Genomic DNA, 18,945 nt, shown 5'->3' on the forward strand with positions numbered 1-18,945 from the left:
TTCGGTTGCACCGAGGCCATAATATCATTCACAACAACTTTATTTTGATCGTTCAGTTTGTATAGCAGCTATATGCTACAGTGGTTCGATATCGGCAGTTCCTACAAACGAGAAGCTTCTTAGGGATAAAAAAATTTATGCAAAATTTCAAATCGATATCACAAAAACTGTGGGACTAGTTCGCGAATATACAGACAGACCGACGGACATAGCTAAATATACCCTAGCTAGTCACGCTGATCATTTATTTATATATATACTTTATAGGATCTCCGACGTTTCCTTCTGAGTGTTACAAACTTAGTAGCAAGCTTAATAAGTATACTCTGTTCAGGGTATAACACACAACAATATACTTGTAGTTCGAAAGCAAAGCATCTTTCAAGGTTTCTATGGTAGTCATTATTTCTAATGACTTTTATATTGTTTTGTGCTTGTCTAATTGCTTCAATGGTCCCTTACTCTATTCTCAAAGTGATTAGATCGATTGTTTTTTTTTTTTTTGCAAACCTACAAATTTGTTTAAAACGCTTTCTAATTTACTGCTGACCGAGACCTTTTAGCAACCATATGAAACCGTCGACAGTAAAGTCTGCAAAACCAGAACGGACCGGCATATTCAGGGAATATTTAATAATTTAACAAAAGCAAACAAGAGCGCTACTTCAATAATTAGTTTAACCTGATAACAAACCAAATGGCAGACAAAAATCTGGTACTTACAATATAAAAACATTTATTATAAGTAAATTATTTCTTTTATATAAATTATTGAAATTTACAGTGAGTTTTCTTTATTCATACGAGTTATTTTAAACTGTACTGAAAAATTTTTTACGTTTTTTTTAAAAAAAAAAAAAGATCGAAAAAAATTAATTTCAAACTCTAAACTTTTGTGGGGCAAATTTGTTGGATAATTTTGGCGATTATTGTATCACATATTATAATATCTAGAACATTTTTCTTCTAACCCATAACTTATTTGGACATTCATGACCCCAATTATGTGCCAAGAGCGATCCGCATTTTAAGAGAAGTTATGTTATATAAAGCAGCGCTGTATCCAAAATTTTCGTAAAAATTGTTCAATAACTATTAAGATCTCGATCTGATATGTGATATTTGGATAAGTATCATAAATAACATCACTGCACGAGATTTGATTTTAAAAATAAATCAGTGACATATCACTTCACTTCGGATTTTCTGCGAATCGCTACTTCAATCAACAACTTTGTATTAACATGTAAACATATTAACATATATGATTAAATATGTGTGTAAATACAGATATATACACATATACTCGTACATATATTAATTTGATCAGCGCTGACTAATCGACAGGTTTCTACAATGCTCAAGTAGCGATTAATCGGTGTTAATGTAACATATACTTTTATTCGCTGCGTATGTGTATATAAGTACATAGGTACATACATACAGATAATCGCAATTATTAAAAAATGTAAAGTTTTAGCAAAAAGAACAAGGGCATAGCTATTAATGAAGAGAGTTTATTTGTAAACAATTGCGCATGTCTTTCTCTAGCTATAGAAGGTATTGCATCGCGAAGAAACTTTCTCTGATAGAAAAAATTTTTTAAATGATAACGGAAACCAAGGTCTAAGCGGACTAATAGCTCAAACAGTCACCGACATTCCTCTCTTCCGTACTTACCGCCCATATCAAACCAAATTTTCAAAAGCAAACCAAATTTATCAACGCAGTAATCGGTTGTTCTCTTTTGTTTTCATTTCACCAATGTTGCCATTGTTCTACTTGTATAAACGATTTTTCACATTTAGTTTTTTAGTTATAATTTTTCATAATGTTTAAGCTCAAAACTAAAATCCAACTATTAAAAATAGCTTACCTAGTTATAAATAAATGTATTCGACTGTGATTTTGAGTTATTTCAAGAATATTTCAAATATATTCAAGTTAATGTTTTAATTACTACAAAATATCGAGACCTGCGTTGCAAGAGATTGCTCTCTCACTCTCAGCTCACTCGTTTCTACCGCAAAAATCCAATTTTCGCGGATATCCTACCGTACGGTCTGTTGAAGCGGATGGTAGAATGGGTGGTGAGTGTTCATTTACATGGCGCTCTCATAAGATATGTCGTATCAACTGACGTACGGAAGGGAGGAATGTCGGTGACTATTTGAGCTCTAAGGCATCAGTGAACTTTGTTTTTTTTTATATATTTTATTTGCAATATATCTGGTGGTCATGGTGTTGGTCTTATAGTATTGAAGGTTAATTCTTAATAACCCAAAATCCAGGGAATTTAATATTATTGATAATAAAAATATGAAATACCTAATTTATTTAAAACACCTTAGATAAACCTTGTATTTATAAGATTTTAATAATATGGGACTGCAAAAAATGTTTCGAATTAATGAATAATGAAATATATATGTATATTTAGGGAGGTTTTTGAATAAAAGTACAAAATCCAAACGATTTGTACAGATGTGTCGTTTGAAATGAAATAAGGACTTAAGGTGCACATCTGGTATGACAGCCCAAAAAAAGGGATTTTTGGGAATCATAAAAAAAACTACAGTATCAATTGGTTTAAAATGTTAAGGATATATTTACACATATTTTCGGAATACACAGTCAAAGTTTTGAAGCGAAAAATTAAATATTTTTCGCGTTACATGCGATCTTGATCCAAGATGAAACCTAAAATAAACTAATTTTACCCAAAATTTTGGTAAATTTTAGTCTGCCAAATTCAATCAAAGAAGGTCATTGAACTGTAGTCAGAAATAAGCAGAAATAATTTGAATTGTCTCAACTGATCATTCGAATAATGCTCATTAGAAAAAAAACGTAAATCAGATTGATTGACATGACTATCAAGGCTACACTTTAAAATGCTATAACTCGAAAAACCGACATAATCATTTAAAAATTTAATACATTATTTTTAAAAGTATAAACTATTGATATACGTAAGAATAAAAAATTAGAATTTTCGAAATTTCACACTAGATATGCCCCTAAAAGAAGAATTTACCCATTAAAATATTAAAAAAATATTTTAAAATATTGAAAAAAAAAATATTTTAATAATTAAAAAAACAGCTAATAAAATAATTATATTAAAAACAAAAAGATTAAATGACAAATGTTTGCCTATTAATTTTTTGCGAATACTATTTAAAGCTGAAAGTATTCACCTGTGATATAATTTTGCACAACAGTAACTAGAATTTATGTGTATATACATAAGTACATATGAATGTATGCATCTACTCGTATGTATGTGCCTAAGCCTGCTACATATGTTTTTCGCACATTTCAAATAAACACTTGCCATTTTATATTTTTTTTTATCGCAAATATTGGTCAGAGTCCCACTGCTGCTGTGATAAGTAATTAATATGACAAATTGAATTATGTGGACACAGTGATAAATACACAAGCACGAAAGCAATTTGTCATCACTATTCATTCATATGTACATATGTGTATCGGATCACCTTAAATACAAACATTTTATTTCATTATTACTTTTTTTTTTTGGTAGCAAAAAACTTTTCGAACTGACCCATCATTGCAAATGTTTGACAGCGCTCCACTTTTTCACTAATTGTTGCTGTAATTGAAATTACAAAAAAGGATCATTAGCTTCTACGCAATCATTGTTATGAACTGCTGTTAATTCGTGAAGTAAATTAAGCACAGTTAACTCGCAACAATAACAACAATTAGCATTGAGTAACATCTACATACAGATACGAGTATAATGACAATAAATAGTCTTTGGTGCGCCAAAATGCGTCCATTGACCAATGCATTGCCATTGAAGAGAACAGTGGCTGGGTCTGGTACATTTCGGGCTTTCGGCTCGCCGAACATCTGTTGCGTTGATGCGTGTTGCGTACGGTAAAAAGTCGACAGCTAGCTAATAGCTAAGTGACTAGCCAAACAAGCGCGGCTGACTAACTAACTAGCTAACCGGACAATTAGTGAACAGCGCTAACCAGTTAGTCAGGTATACATACAAGTACACGTGCATGTACATACATAAGTTTGTTTATAGGTATAGCATGTGTTTATTGACAAAATTAGCAATGAATGAGGAAAAGTGGCGTCAGCAAAACACTAAATAAATGTATATTGTGAGCGCTTATATAAGACATATGTATGTACCATATGTGTTATGAAAATAAGCCGGCTACCGATGATCATAACGACGCGACGTATTTCGCGTACGTATGTATGTATGCCTAAATGGCAGTTACACAGCACATTTAGAGATATTCTGTTTATTTACTTCGTACGAAGATATAATTGCATATGTTTGTATATGTTTAGCTAATATGAATACATATCTTCTCTTAACATTGAAATTGATAATTATATGGATTTTAAGGAGTGGCCTCACTTTGCGTGTAGTTCACGAAGTTGAATTGCATGCAAAACTAAAAACAATAATAAATACAAACAGAGCAAATAAAGAATAAATAAATGAAAAAACAAAAGAGTTATAGTAAAAAAAGATAGTTAAACATATAGTAAATAATTTAAAAAAGAATAATTAGTAATAAATAAATCAGGGAAACAAATAATTTTGTAGAAAATTAGACAAAATATACAAATAAATGTATATTAAAAAAACAGTAAGTAAAAAATAAATAAATGAAATATTAGATCAGATATATGATAAAATAATAATACATTTTTAATTTATTATTTATTAATTATTAATTAATTATATATTTAAATTTGTAATAAATTGTATTAAAACAAGAAAAAACGGTTAAAGAAAAGCTAAAATACCCTTCACAAATAAAAAAAAAAAACCTTCTAAAAAAATAAAAAATAAAGTGAGTAAATAAATAAATAAATGTAAGAATAGAATATTTATGATAAGAAAAAGAAAAGATGTATATTTAAATCATTAATAAATTTTATTTACAAAAATATATACTTTCTTCATTTTTATTTATTATTAATATTTATAATAAATACGTTCAAAATATGTAAAATTGCAAGCAAACCAAAAAACATAAAATAAAAGATTAAAATATACTTATATAAATATATGTATGCACATAATCACAATACATAATCTAAAGTAATTTGTAATATACATATGTAGATATGTGTGAGAACAAATAGGTACATGTGTACTTTATGAATGTGCATATCTATTTATTGATTAAAAACTAATCACAATTTGTGTGTCAGAACTTAATCATACACTGCGGTTCACGTAAATAGCCTCTTGAATGGCGTCTTGAATGCACCTAAACCTAGGGATAAAAATTAATTTTTTTTTCTACTTCTTCTACCGATTCTCAATCGAAATGATTATATTTTAAAAATATTTTTTTTTATAGGTTATGAAAAGAAAGTAGATGAATCCGGTAAGAAATAGTCAACAATACCGAAGTCTTCGAAGTTATCTAACGGTAGGCGCAGGATAATTGCTGTTTTGACGGGGTCGTAATATAGGGAGAAGGGTATTAGATGGGTAGGGTTCGTTGGGCATCCAAAGAGAGATTCTGGATAAGTAGAAATTTAATCTGCTAGAGTACCCAGAACGAAGTTGCGCAAGGGTTACTCTAGATTCTTGTAGCAACTCGAGCTGTTCGTCTGCAAAGGGTGGTGGTTTGACTCCAAGTACGCCATTCAATGAGAGGAAGTCGATGAAGATGTTGATGGTACCACTGTGAATGGCGGTCAGTGCATGCCTGAGGTTTTTTGCGTCCGAAGTCTGGTCGGTGTACTTCATCTGCATGCACTATATCCAGGCGACCAGATCGGTGCGGCGTAGTTTAAGCAAGGCCGACCGATTATCTTGTTTGTAGCACACAACGTTTCTTTGTCTTTTCCTTTTTTACACCAAGTATACTTTGAATTAGGGTAGTTTTCTCAATGTATGGTTAGCAACAATGTGTCAGTTAAGTTCTGGACATTGAGAAAACGGCCCTTAGTGTAAAAAAAAACCAATAAAAATTTGATGTTAACGACAATTATGTGTGAACCATTCTTGAAAGGAATGCATTTAAGCTATTTCCTAATAAATAGTTAATATTCTTTACTGCTCTTTTTATGTATCGAAAATTTTTAAAATTAATAATATAAATTTAAATCAAATACTTTAAATCTATATAATTTAGGTGATATTCGGTTCTTATTGTTAAAAAATTTTGGGGCACTATTCAAATGCGCAGCAGCGTATGTATTTATACTCATATAAATGTCTTATGAAATGGATATTACGGAGTGCATATTCATTGGCTGCCGGAAGAAGTAGCAATACGTGCACATACACCCAACACCAACGTTAGAGTAGATAAAAAATGCAAGCCAAATAAATAATTTGTAAAACGCAAAAGAAAACGTTGATATTTTTATGAACACATATGGTCAAGCTTATTTCTATTTATGTACTAATATATGTATGTATGTAACATATATCAAACAAGTGCTGCTGACTAATATTAGTCATAAGGCTTACATGAGCCGATTTTAGTGCGCATTTTAATGCAACATTTATGAAAACAAGAAAAAACGTTAACTCCGTCTGCACTGAAACTATAATACCCTTCACAGGTGTATTTCTTTAGCATAAAAGGGTATAGAAGAATCACAACTCGATTTTAATCGGTCAGTTTGTATGCATATAGCTGCTATTGTAGTCCGATCTGAACAATTTGTTTGGAGATTGCATCATTGCCGTGGATAATAATCTTTCGTGAAGATATCTCGTCAAATAAAATAAACTTCCATACAAGGACATGTATTTGATCATTCAGTTTGTATGGCAGCTATAGTTATGCTAGAGTCATCGGATATCTGCAGTTCCGATAAAGGAGCCGATTCTTGGAAAGAAAATGACGTATACAAAAACTGAGGAGCTAGTTCGCGTATATACAGACAGACGGACACTATAGGGTCTCCGATGTTTCCTTCCGAATGTTACAAACTTCGTTGCAAACTTAATATACCCTATTAAGGGTATAGAGATAAATGGAAAACAAGTAAGGAAGGGCTAAGTTCGGATGTAACCGAACATTTTATACTCTCGCAAAGTCAAATAGTATACTCGTTTGAGATTTCTTTGTGGATTGACTGATATTTTCGGTAGAAGGTCAACTATAGGCACTGGGGTCCACATATTTAGTACTTAGGGGCTTGAACAGTTTTGGTTCGATTTAGACAATTTTTGGCCACAAGGTGGCATACTTTAATCACATTATTCACGCAAAGTTTCATCCCGATACAGTCATTGTTGCCCGATTTGCATAGTGGAAAGTGAAAGAATCAGATGGAATTGAAAATGGTGCTATATGGGAAGTAGGCGTGGTTGTAGTCCGATTTCGCCAATTTTCGCAATATAACATAGAAATATGAAAAGAACGTTATGCACCGAACTTGGTTGAAATCGGTCAAGCAGATCTCAAGATATGGGTTTTCACCTAAAAGTGGGCTGTGCCACGCCCGCTGTCTAATTTTGAACGCGGTTCCTATAAAGTCCTATCATACCATCCCAGAGATAAAATTTAATGTCTCTGGCGTGTTTAGTGCTTGATTTATCGCGCTTTTAGTAGTTTTTAACAGTACCGTTATATGGGGAGTGGGTGGAGTTGCCACCCGATTTCAACTATTTTCCCACCGTCAATAGAAGTGCCAAAAATATTTGTTCTCGGTGAATTCTGTTATTATAGCATTAGCGGTTTAGGAGATATGCACATTAAACCTATTAGAGGCGGGACCACGCCTACTTTAAAAAAAAAATGTTTAACTGCAGATGCCCCTCCCTAGTGTGATCCTGTGTACCAAATAACAGTATTGTATCTTATTGCGGAGCTTAGTTATGGCAATTTATTTGTTTTTGATTAATGGCGTTTTGTGGGCGTGGCAGTGGTCCGATTACGCCCATCTGCAATACCAACCGTCTCACGGTACCAAGAAACATGTCTACCAAGTTTCATAAAGATATCTCAATTTTTACTCAAGTTAGAGCTTACACGGACGGACAGACGGACGGACGGACAGACAGTCACCCGGATTTCAACTCGTCTCTTTATCCTGATCATTTATATATAATAAATCTTGCAACATGTTGCTACAGAGTATAATAGTTTTATTCACCTAACGGTTGTATGTATCACCTAAAACTAATCGAGATAGATGTAGGGTTACATATACATACAAGGTGTGTTCCAAAGTTAACAGGACTTAAAAAAAAAAGACAGAACAAATGGTTTTATCGGCAAAATCAATTAATTTTATTCAAAAGTCTCCTTCTGCTTTAATACAGCTTTTTGCACGGTCCAAAAGCATGTCGAACGAGTGTTTTAGCTCGTTTCCCGGTGTGGCCGCCAGTATGCCGGTGCAAGCCTTTTGAATGGCCTCCACGGCTGCATAACGCTTTCCTTTCATCGTCAAATGCATTTTTCCGAAAAGGTAGAAGTCGCATGGTGCCATATCAGGTGAATACGGGGAGTGGTTGATTGTTAAAATGTGATTTTTGGTCAAATAATCGGCCACAAGCGATAAGACGGCGCATTATCGTGCAAAACCAATTTAATGTTGGCTCTTTGTTCGAAGCTCATTTTCGCACCGATGACAAAAACTTACTGACACTTAAAACGAAATAAGTGGACTTCCAATAGATGAAATGTCATGAAACTTTTATTGGAAGTCGATAAAGGATAGCAGATTCTAATGCACTAGTCGACATATAGATGGCGCCACTAGAGTTTACTTTGTTACTCTTGTACTGTTTACTTTGGAACGCACCTTGTATATAAATGAGGATGAAGAGGCAAGTTGAAATCCGGGTGACTGTCTGTCCGTCCGTCCGTCCGTGTAAGCTGTAACTCGAGTAAAAATTAAGTTATCTCATGGTACCATAAAAAGCTTTTAAAGTTCCATCACTAAGCTCCGCAACAAGAAACAAGGCTGTTATTCAGTATAATGAATTGCAGCAGCAGCAGCAGGAGCACATGTAGGCTTAACAGTTTAAAAAAGTGGGCATGGCACCGCCCCCTCTTAAGTTTAATGTATATATCTCCTAAGTCAATCGAACTAAATTACCCAAATTTCTCTTCCAAACCTTTTTGATTCTTCCTACGACAGTGAAAAAATGGATGAAAACGGATTACAACATCCGCAGACTCCCCATATACGGTTTTGTTAAAAATTGCAATTCGGAGAGAGCCTCTTTCTGATAATAGTATGCCTGTATGTCAAACAGACGAACATGTCGTTTAATATGTGAATTAGATATTCATAAAATTGTTTGAAAATATACTCTCAAGTATATCTCAGCAATGTCGAAATTAACTCAATTAGGCCATCCCTTTCTCTGTCCCCAATATAGCCTATATAATAATTTCCGACATTCCACCTGCCAAAATTGTGTGGGAATATAAATGAAATCGATCTAGACATTAGTCCAACCCTTATATCAATAAAATAATAAATTGCGATCCTCGGCTTGACGTTTTCACATTAAATCATTATATTAAATTTAGCTTTTGTTGATTTATATCTCAGTTGAAGATGATTTTAATAAAATTTTAGTTGATGCGAAGTTAAATATAGCAAAAAAAATAAGCGAGTCCAAGACATACATATATAATATAACTTTTCATGTACTCCATTTTAATATAAAATACACATATGTATGTATTTACAAAAAAAAAATTTTTATTTAAATTGCTTTAATGAAACTACCGGCACTATTATATTTATCAAATTTCAAATTTGATCGAAATGGGTCTTGTTTTTTTTGTTTTGTTATGCTTTATTTATGATTGGAACAAAATGTCGACCAAATGGCCACCACGGCACCGTTCCAATATCTCCACCCATTTACGCCAATTTATAGTGCATTAAATTTTGACATCGAACTCTTCGAGCGTTGCTGATTGATTGGCGTAAACCTTTGATTTAACATACCCCTAGAGACAATAATCTAAAGAGGAATTTGATTGGATAATTTCTCGAAATTAACGAGTCGCCAAAGTGTGTACATGTTCAAACGTGAAACATCGCTATTGATGATAATGGCGTTTCCTGCCTCATTTCGATAGAAATTAGACCTGATGATGCCACCATACCACAATCCGCACCAAACGGTAAATTTTGGGAATGGTTTCCTAAATCACACGAGGATTTGTCTGACCCCAATAGCGACAATTTTGTTTGTTGACGAAGCCATTACCCAGAAATCAGACTAATCGGAGAAGATGATTTTTCGATGAAAAAAATAAAAACGGAAGCCACCAGAGAACGTGAATTTGAGTAATAATCTAGGACAATTTCCAAGCGTTGTACCAGAGTGAAACGTAACATGATGAAATGGCAAATCTTACTGAAATCAATGACAAAATTTGACAATATTAATATGGCAATCCCATTTACACTCAATAACACTAGAAAATATGTATTCAATGAATAAATTCATAATCCTTAAGTTCTCCAAGTAGTTGTCCTACATCAATCTCTAATTACCCACAAACCTTTTAAAAATCTGAAGAAATCTATTTTTCTCAAACGTACAAAACATATAGACAATGAAAAATCACATTTAAGTCTCAACTTACTTTAAGTACTCTCAAGTTGAGAAACAATTCCATTGTCACCCAAACTTTGTTTGAGCATGTGAAGTCTCTCCAGTCGAGATGAAAACAACAAAAGGTCTTTGGGAAATACGCCTGTTCTCAACTTGTGATCTTATGAGTGAAGAATTAGATATGCGAAGTTAGGTTTTGAGACTGTTCCCCCCGGCGAGATTTCAGGTATTAATGTATGGACTTGTAATAAATGTATGTATATAGGTATGTATACCATCTTGTGCTCTATGTACACTTTAAAATCTCTATTACTATAAAGTTCCTTATTCAGAGTACGCAAACTGCTCTCCGTTGCAATCCTAAGCATATTAAGCGGTATTTCTCTTAAATATTTTAAACACCACACGGCTCTTCGTTGTAAAATCTCATAACACAATTTTCATTTCCCCACATTTGTATTAACACCTTGATACGTGCGGAACCCAGCGCTTCTTGCTAATTTTTATTTTCGATCCTGTATTTTGTGTTATTATATATACTTTGGCAACTTCGAAACGAACACACAAAAACATATTTTCAACAACTACAAAATACTTTAATTTCCCCATATGCCCTAGAAACATAATTAAGTAGTACCTTTAAGATCTCAACAATCTACAAAACATATACACACTCACATTATTATTTATATTTTCTGTAAATAAAGCGATTAATTAAAATTTAAGATTACTTTGCGATCGCATTTTTAGCTTTGATTTAGGTGTTTTCTCGAAAGATTTATATAAACTACTATATGCGAGCCTAATGAAAGCTTTTTGGAACATTTATAAGAAGAAAACATACAGAAATATATATTCAAATGCAATGTAATTCAACTAAAATTTATAGGCCTCAGATTAATTGCTTTCTTTCTTCAATTTTTATTTAGCAACAAATGAATAGAAGGAAGATTTCATCGGAATATTCTTTAGTTGGCGGTACAAGGCCAATTTTGTTGTTCACACTTTGAACGTCTCTCTTTGCGACCTTAATGGTGTCAAATGCTTAACGGTGTCTACATTTTTTTTGTAGCAGGGAACAATAAGCATGCAATAGTTTTAACCAACTTAAGGCTACATGGACTTGTGTTTTGTTTCTTTACGTAAATTTTTTAATTTGTGGGTATGTGATTGTTGCCGGATCTTTCCAACATTCAAGCAGACAGCTGCAATTGTAGAGCCATAAAGGCCCTAAATGTATGTTGGGTTCTCTGTTGCGTCTCAAAAGTTTCGACAAAAGAACATCTATTTTTGTTGCTTTTAACTTTATGGCAGACGCATGTCGTGCTTTACACACACCGTCGTAAATACAAACACGCACACACAAAGGCATTGACTTTGTCAGAATTGATGTATGAAGTAACAACTTTTCATGTATTCCTCTGCTCAGTGAATTTAGTTTATTTTGTTTTTGATTTTTTAGTTTTCGAATTTCATTTTCAAGTATTACAGAGCACTCCATGAAATGTATTATTTTTGGAAACATTTTCATGCCATTCAAAATTTCAAAAAACACCAAATCGGGCACACCGGAAACATTAACATAAAGCCAACAGGAATCTGCTAAAAGCCAAAAAGTTGAACAAAAGTGGAAATATCCAGCAATATTTATGTGCACGAAAGTGTCACACACACATAGACACTCCCATGCATGTATAATAGGCTGCAAATGCTCGCGCGTCTGTCGTCTGTTTGTGGGATAATTAAAAATAAATTATGGATTAGTTCGTTTGGGACACATTGGAACGACCGAGCGGACGAGCGATCGAATGCCGAGCCGATCGCACGTTTGTCGGGCGTCCGACGTCTGGCTATGCAGTATCTGTATGTATGTATGTATTGATGTATTTTGAAAGTTTTTTCCTACATTGCGAAGCGTTCCAGCCTCATAAACGCTTACGATATTCGAGTCAATTGGACACGTTTGCCGTTGTTGTTGTCTGGCGGCATGTTGCACTGAGGTGGAATTGTGGAAATTAGTCGAAATTCTATTTTGTGCCTGACGTACGCTCAAAGATCAATTAGAAGTATTTGAAAGAATATTAGCATAAAGTGCTGAGAATATATTTGTAGAACTAAAAGCTTTTAATTAAATGATTGACGGAATCGTTTGAGCATCGGCTTGGGCGCGCATTACACAGTGGGCACGAAAGGCTTTGTGTTTATTAAAAATAAATAGTGGAATAAATTACGGCCAACAAACAGCATAGAAAATGATCCGAAACTCCTCTCTTTGCCTTCTGAGAGAGCTCATGATCTCGTGGTTTTCTTGGCAGCACTGAAAGTTTAAAAAAATTATAAAGAAGCCGCTCATTTGTAAGAACCGTCGATATCGATCAACAAAAACATATAGCTGTCATACAAACTGAACGATCGGAATTAAGTGTTTGTATGGAAAACTTTTTCATTTGGCGAGGTATCTTAACGAAATTTGGTATAGGATAGACCGATCAAAATCAAGTTCTTGTTAGGAAGATTTTGCATTTGTGAAGGGTATTGTAGCTGGTGCAACCGAAATTAACGAGTTTTCTTATTTGTCGTAAACTTCCCTGTAGCGCGTTGTATATTTGACATGAAACATACGCACATACATACTCAAGGCGAAGTTGGTTTGCCCTTCACTCATAAATGTTGATTTTTTCGACATAAACTTTAATTCAATTAAAATGAGTTTTTGGCCATTTTTAGTAATTTTTAGCAAACATCGGCGCACTTAAGAACCAAACCAACACCATAAATGCCATTAGAAGTACAACCACAATCGTCGGTTGTAAATCAAAAATCCATCCACTAAGTGCGTAAGACCAAAAGAAATGCGACGTGGTTGATGTGAATGCAATCATTCATAAAATTTGATTACAAGTCGCAAATGCATACAAACACATGCGTACATACCCACATACACAAAGTGTATAAGCAACACCACTTACATACTTCAATTCAATTCAAATTTACTTGAAACTGGATTTTATATTTAGATAAGTGTGAATACCACGAAATCTCTGCAAACACACGCACCTAAAGCCAAATAGCGGTTATGATGGGTACCTGCTAAAACACTATGCTAGTATGTAGAGTTCTAAGATCTCTCTTGTTGTCTTTAGTCTGTACATATATATGTATATATGTGCAGTGCGTTAGTGATCTTTTGGCTGTCTGCCCACACGGCTTCTGGCTTTGCTTTTCCCACACTCTTTCAACATGTGATTAACATGCCGCAAAATAAACACGAGCAGAAAGTAAGCCGCCTTGATCGTAAACATCGGTTGTCCGCCTGATCCTCCGTCTGTCCGTCCTTCCAAAGTGGTTCAAATGCATTCACACTCGGCGAACGCACGTATTACAAACAAATAACGTCAGGCATAAACAACAAAAGTAATTCAAAAAGCAGAAGACACACTTTGACAACAACAACCACTACAGTGTACTTCTTGGCTTTTAGGATGCAAGGAGGTTCCCATTCGTGCATTTGAAATGTAAACATTTGCTGAAGAGGAAATCACTCGCTAGCTGCGCCGGCTTGGGAAGGAAGGATTTTCCAAGTGTCTTCTTGACTGCATGCAACAATTGGATGCACATAGGTATTTATCATACATATGCTACAATGTCGCTGCGGGTGAGAGTGCGTGCTCTTCGCTGACTTTTATCTAATTATGAAAAATCTCTAAGCTCATTGTTTTTGTTTTCTGGCTTATATTCATTACAATACTCGTAGTATGATGTACATATGTATGCATGTTTCTGGTTCGTCATGTGTTTGCAGCAGTCAACTGTGTGTGGCAACAACATGTTGAAACGTGACTTTGTTACGAAATTTGGGAATTCACGATTTCATGTAATCATATTTACATGCAATAGAGTGATCGTATCCTTATATACATATGTATGTATGCATATAAGAATCTAAGTATGTGTTGAAAACACTTTTATGTCTAAATTATTAGAAGAGCTATCAAAATTCACAAGTAAAAAGTATTTTAATATACATACATTTTTATACTCTCGCAACCTGTTGCTACAGAGTATAATAGTTTTGTTCACCTAACGGTTGTTTGTATCACCTAAAATTAATCGAGTTAGATATAGGGTTATATATATATAAATGATCAGGATGAAGAGACGAGTTGAAATCCGGGTGACTGTCTGTCCGTCCGTCCGTCTGTCCGTCCGTCCGTCCGTGCAAGCTCTAACTTGAGTAAAAATTGAGATATCTTTATGAAACTTGGTAGACATGTTTCATGGTACCGTGAGACGGTTGGTATTGCAGATGGGCGTAATCGGACCACTGCCACGCCCACAAAACGCCATTAATCAAAAACAAATAACTTGCCATAACTAAGCTCCGCAATAAGATACAAGACTGTTATTTGGTACACAGGATCACATTAGGGAGGGGCATCTGCAGTTAAAAATTTTTTTTTTAAAGTGGGCGTGGTCCCGCCTCTAATAGGTTTAATGTGCATATCTCCTAAACCGCTAATGCTATAATAACAAAATTCACTGGAAGCAAATGTTTTTAGCACTTCTATTGACGGTGTGAAAATAGTTGAAATCGGGTGGCAACTCCGCCCACTCCCCATATAACGGTACTGTTAAAAACTACTAAAAGCGCGATAAATCAAGCACTAAACACGCCAGAGACATTAAATTTTATCTCTGAGATGGTATAAGATGACTTTATAGGAACCGCGTTCAAAATTAGACAGTGGGCGTGGCACAGCCCACTTTTAGGTGAAAACCCATATCTTGAGATCTGCTCAACCGATTTCAACCAAATTCGGTGCATAACGTTCTTTTCATGTTTCTATGTCATAGTGCGAAAATGGGCGAAATCGGACTACAACCACGCTTACTTCCCATGTAACACCATTTTCAATTCCATCTGATTCTTTCACATTCCACTATGCAAATCAGGTAAAAATGATTATATCGGGGTAAAACTTTGCGTGAATAATGCAATTAAAGTATGCCACCTTGCGGCCAAAAATTGTCTAAATCGAACCAAAACTGTTCAAACCCCTAAGTACTAAATATGTGGACCCCAGTGCCTATAGTTGACCTTCTACCGAAAATATCAGTCAATCCACAAAGAAATCTCAAACGAGTATACCATTTGACCTTGCGAGAGTATAAAATGTTCGGTTACATCCGAACTTAGCCCTTCCTTACTTGTTATGTATATAAACTTATGAAAAAATGTACCATGTCCAGTTGAGATTAACCCCATGGATCTAAAATTTATTCTGAATACAATTCGAGTAATGTTATCTTTATATTTATATCGTTATCTTTTTTTTTTGTGATAAAATTTAACATCAGATAACGGCATTTAAAAAACAAGTAGACAAGCAGGCACTGAAGTAAATGCGTCATCAAATGCTTTAGTCAGCTAGTCAGCAGAGGGTTAAGCATGAAAAATCGAAATTAAGTGTTCTTGCACTGGATCAATGAAAAGTTTATTGCGTTGGCAATTACATTAAGGTGAACCGGAAAATTAGAAGTTTTCAATGACAAGCCAAATATTTTTAATAAAAAATAATTCTTTGGCTTAAACATATAAAGAGATATCAATAGGTAAAAATTTATATTTCGGTTTACAAGTGTAAGTGTCGATGGAGAATGCTCTCTCACTGGTATACGGTTTACATAAAACAGGGTATCAAAATTTGACTTGATTCATTCCTGGCCGGTAAGCCGGCGCAATTCTGGGATGGAATCCACCAATTATCAAGAAGTTCGGAAAATGTTATAGCTTTAGATGGGCAATACATACTTTGAATAATACTAATGTACATACTGATGTTTCTTAAATAAACCTTCAAATTTCGGGAAAAACACACACACACAAATATAAGTAGTTATAGATTCAGTATTTAAAAGAAAAAAAAGAAAAATAAAAAAAAACGTTAACTTCGGCTCGAAGCTATAATACCCCTCACAGGTGAAGTTTTAAAGCACAAAAGGATATAAAAATATATTAATTTTGATTTTGAGTTGAATGTTCAGACTGTATGGTAGCAATATGCTATAGTGATTCGATATCAGCGATTCGGACAAATGAGCAGCTTTTTGGGAAAAAGAACGTGTGTAATATTTAAGATATCGATCCGGACTGAGGGACTAGTTATGTATGTGTATGTAATGATCAGCTCGTCATGCTGATCAATTGTATATGTATGCATATATGTATATACTTTGTAGGGTCTTCGACGTTTCCTTCTTGGATTATATAATATAGAACATAATATAAAGTTATAAACAATAACAAATTTTGGTATAACATAGCAAACATAACATAATTCCGGCAACTTAATATGTATGTATTATATCTCCCAAAATAATTTTTGGTGCAAATGAATATAAAAATAGTATACGCCATTCAAAACTTTTCTACATAGCGAGATTTTCAAAAATATTGCAACCTAATTTAAATTTATATACCATACATACGAGTACATATAAGTATTTAAGAATTTAAAGCCAAAATTTCTCATAAATCCAAACATATAATTAAACAAAAAGTAAATACAATTTGTGGTACTAATTTATGTATTACAAATATTACATTGAAAACAAAAAATATTATATATCGCTTTAGAACTTTTATGACCATTTTAAATGTTTGAACTTTTACATGCATGTTAATGTTTTACAAATATTATGTAGCCACAAGTGGAAAAATTTATGTTCCAAAAACGTGACATTCGTGATAATTTTCGAATAAGCATGCACAGAAACATACAATTGTATGTATGTACTTATGTATACATATATACAGCTCGTTATATTCAAATTCGACACATTGCAATAGAATTATCGTAATTGTGTGTCACTTATGAAATTTAACACATTGTGACATACAAAACGAAATTATATCTAGAGATAAATATTGACACACCCGTATACATGTACTTATATACATACATATTTACACAGTTGTTTAAAATAAAAAAGGTGAACATGAAGATCCATATGGTGCTACCGCATTTACTAAATACTAAGTATGTCAAATTAAAAAAGACTTGAGCTTTATTTAAAACCCACAAATATTTTACTTTCGTTTGATTGATTAGCAATCAATGGCATAAAATCAAAATTTATTCTTGAGCCAAATATAACTAAAATTGAGTTGAGAAAGTTAGTTCTCAAATTTTACACATATTCTCAATAGTATCTGAACTAGAGAACCGTAGAGCTTTCAAAAAAAATGGAATTTTCTTTGGCAATAATATTATTTTCTCAACTTTTAAAGAACTTAAAGTTCTCAACTTGAACATAAACATTTCTCAAAAGTTAAAAAAAGATGTGGGGGAATTAAAAACAAACTACTGTATAAATTGTTGTTCAAGGGTATATTTTAATAACACATAGTAAAATTTTTGATAAAAACAAATAAATATTTTTCGAGCTACACACGATCTCCGACGGCGATAAAAAAGGTCTTCCACTGCTGCAGTAAATTCTCGACTAGAAGATATTGTGCGTACAATAAAAATGTATCAAAATTTCGGTCGTTTTTGAGCTGCCGAAATTCGGTTTTTAATATTATTTAAATCGGGTATGAAGAACTATATACAGAAGATGCAGAAGTTGATAACGATCGGATTATTTATATCCGAGTAATCACTTAAGCGAATTTGAAAAATCTAGTTTTGAGAAAACGCGTTTAAAGATAATGGAGTTGATTGAACTGAGCGGCTACATTTTCGCAGGCTGTAAATCAAATACTCTTTCCAGATATCGATCGAAGATTTTAATATATTAGTTTTAAAAAGGTAGACCATAGATAATAAACCAAATCTTAAACCACAATTAAGAAAACTAACTGTAAAAAATTAGCAAAAATCTAAAAAATTGTACAATTATAAATAATAAAGGAAAATAACTATGAGAGTATAATAAATGTTCCAAAAATAGTAATTTAAATTATTATTCTGATTAACAGGAAAAATCGCAGCACAAGCTAAAACACATCTATCAAATAGGCTGGAACCTAGAAGAACTTATAGTTTATGAATCAGCTTTCCAAAACACTAGGAAACCACAGCTAGCTTCACATTTTTTTCATCTCTTTCTCTCTGTAAAAACTAAACAGTAGAAAATGGAACATATTTAAAAAAAATGGTTAGCTCATGCATTTTAGACATCCTTCACTCTCGCTCTATCTGCAACTCGGAAATTTGTTCAATGCAAATTGCATAATATTCGTAAATACTTCTCAAATTTTATGTTGCTGTTCGTTATACTCTTGGTTCCCTTCCTTCTTTGACATAGGAGCTACCATACAAATAAAAAGTTAGGTCGATCTATGTTACCAAACTGCTAATACTTAAACATATTTATAT

At 33.4% G+C, this 18,945-nt stretch overlaps 2 protein-coding genes across 3 annotated transcripts in view; one reads left to right on the forward strand and one right to left on the reverse strand.

The window, feature by feature from the left end:
* hiw (MYC binding protein highwire) overlaps positions 1-18,945 on the reverse strand; it is a 145,267-nt gene that overhangs the window by 53,110 nt on the left and 73,212 nt on the right. The gene's annotated exons all lie outside the window — the stretch shown is intronic.
* Positions 1-18,945, forward strand: part of be (ben) — a 46,936-nt gene that overhangs the window by 2,064 nt on the left and 25,927 nt on the right. The window lies entirely within an intron of this gene.

The sequence above is a fragment of the Bactrocera oleae genome, chromosome 5, assembly GCF_042242935.1.
Source record: "Bactrocera oleae isolate idBacOlea1 chromosome 5, idBacOlea1, whole genome shotgun sequence".
Taxonomy (NCBI): domain Eukaryota; kingdom Metazoa; phylum Arthropoda; class Insecta; order Diptera; family Tephritidae; genus Bactrocera; species Bactrocera oleae.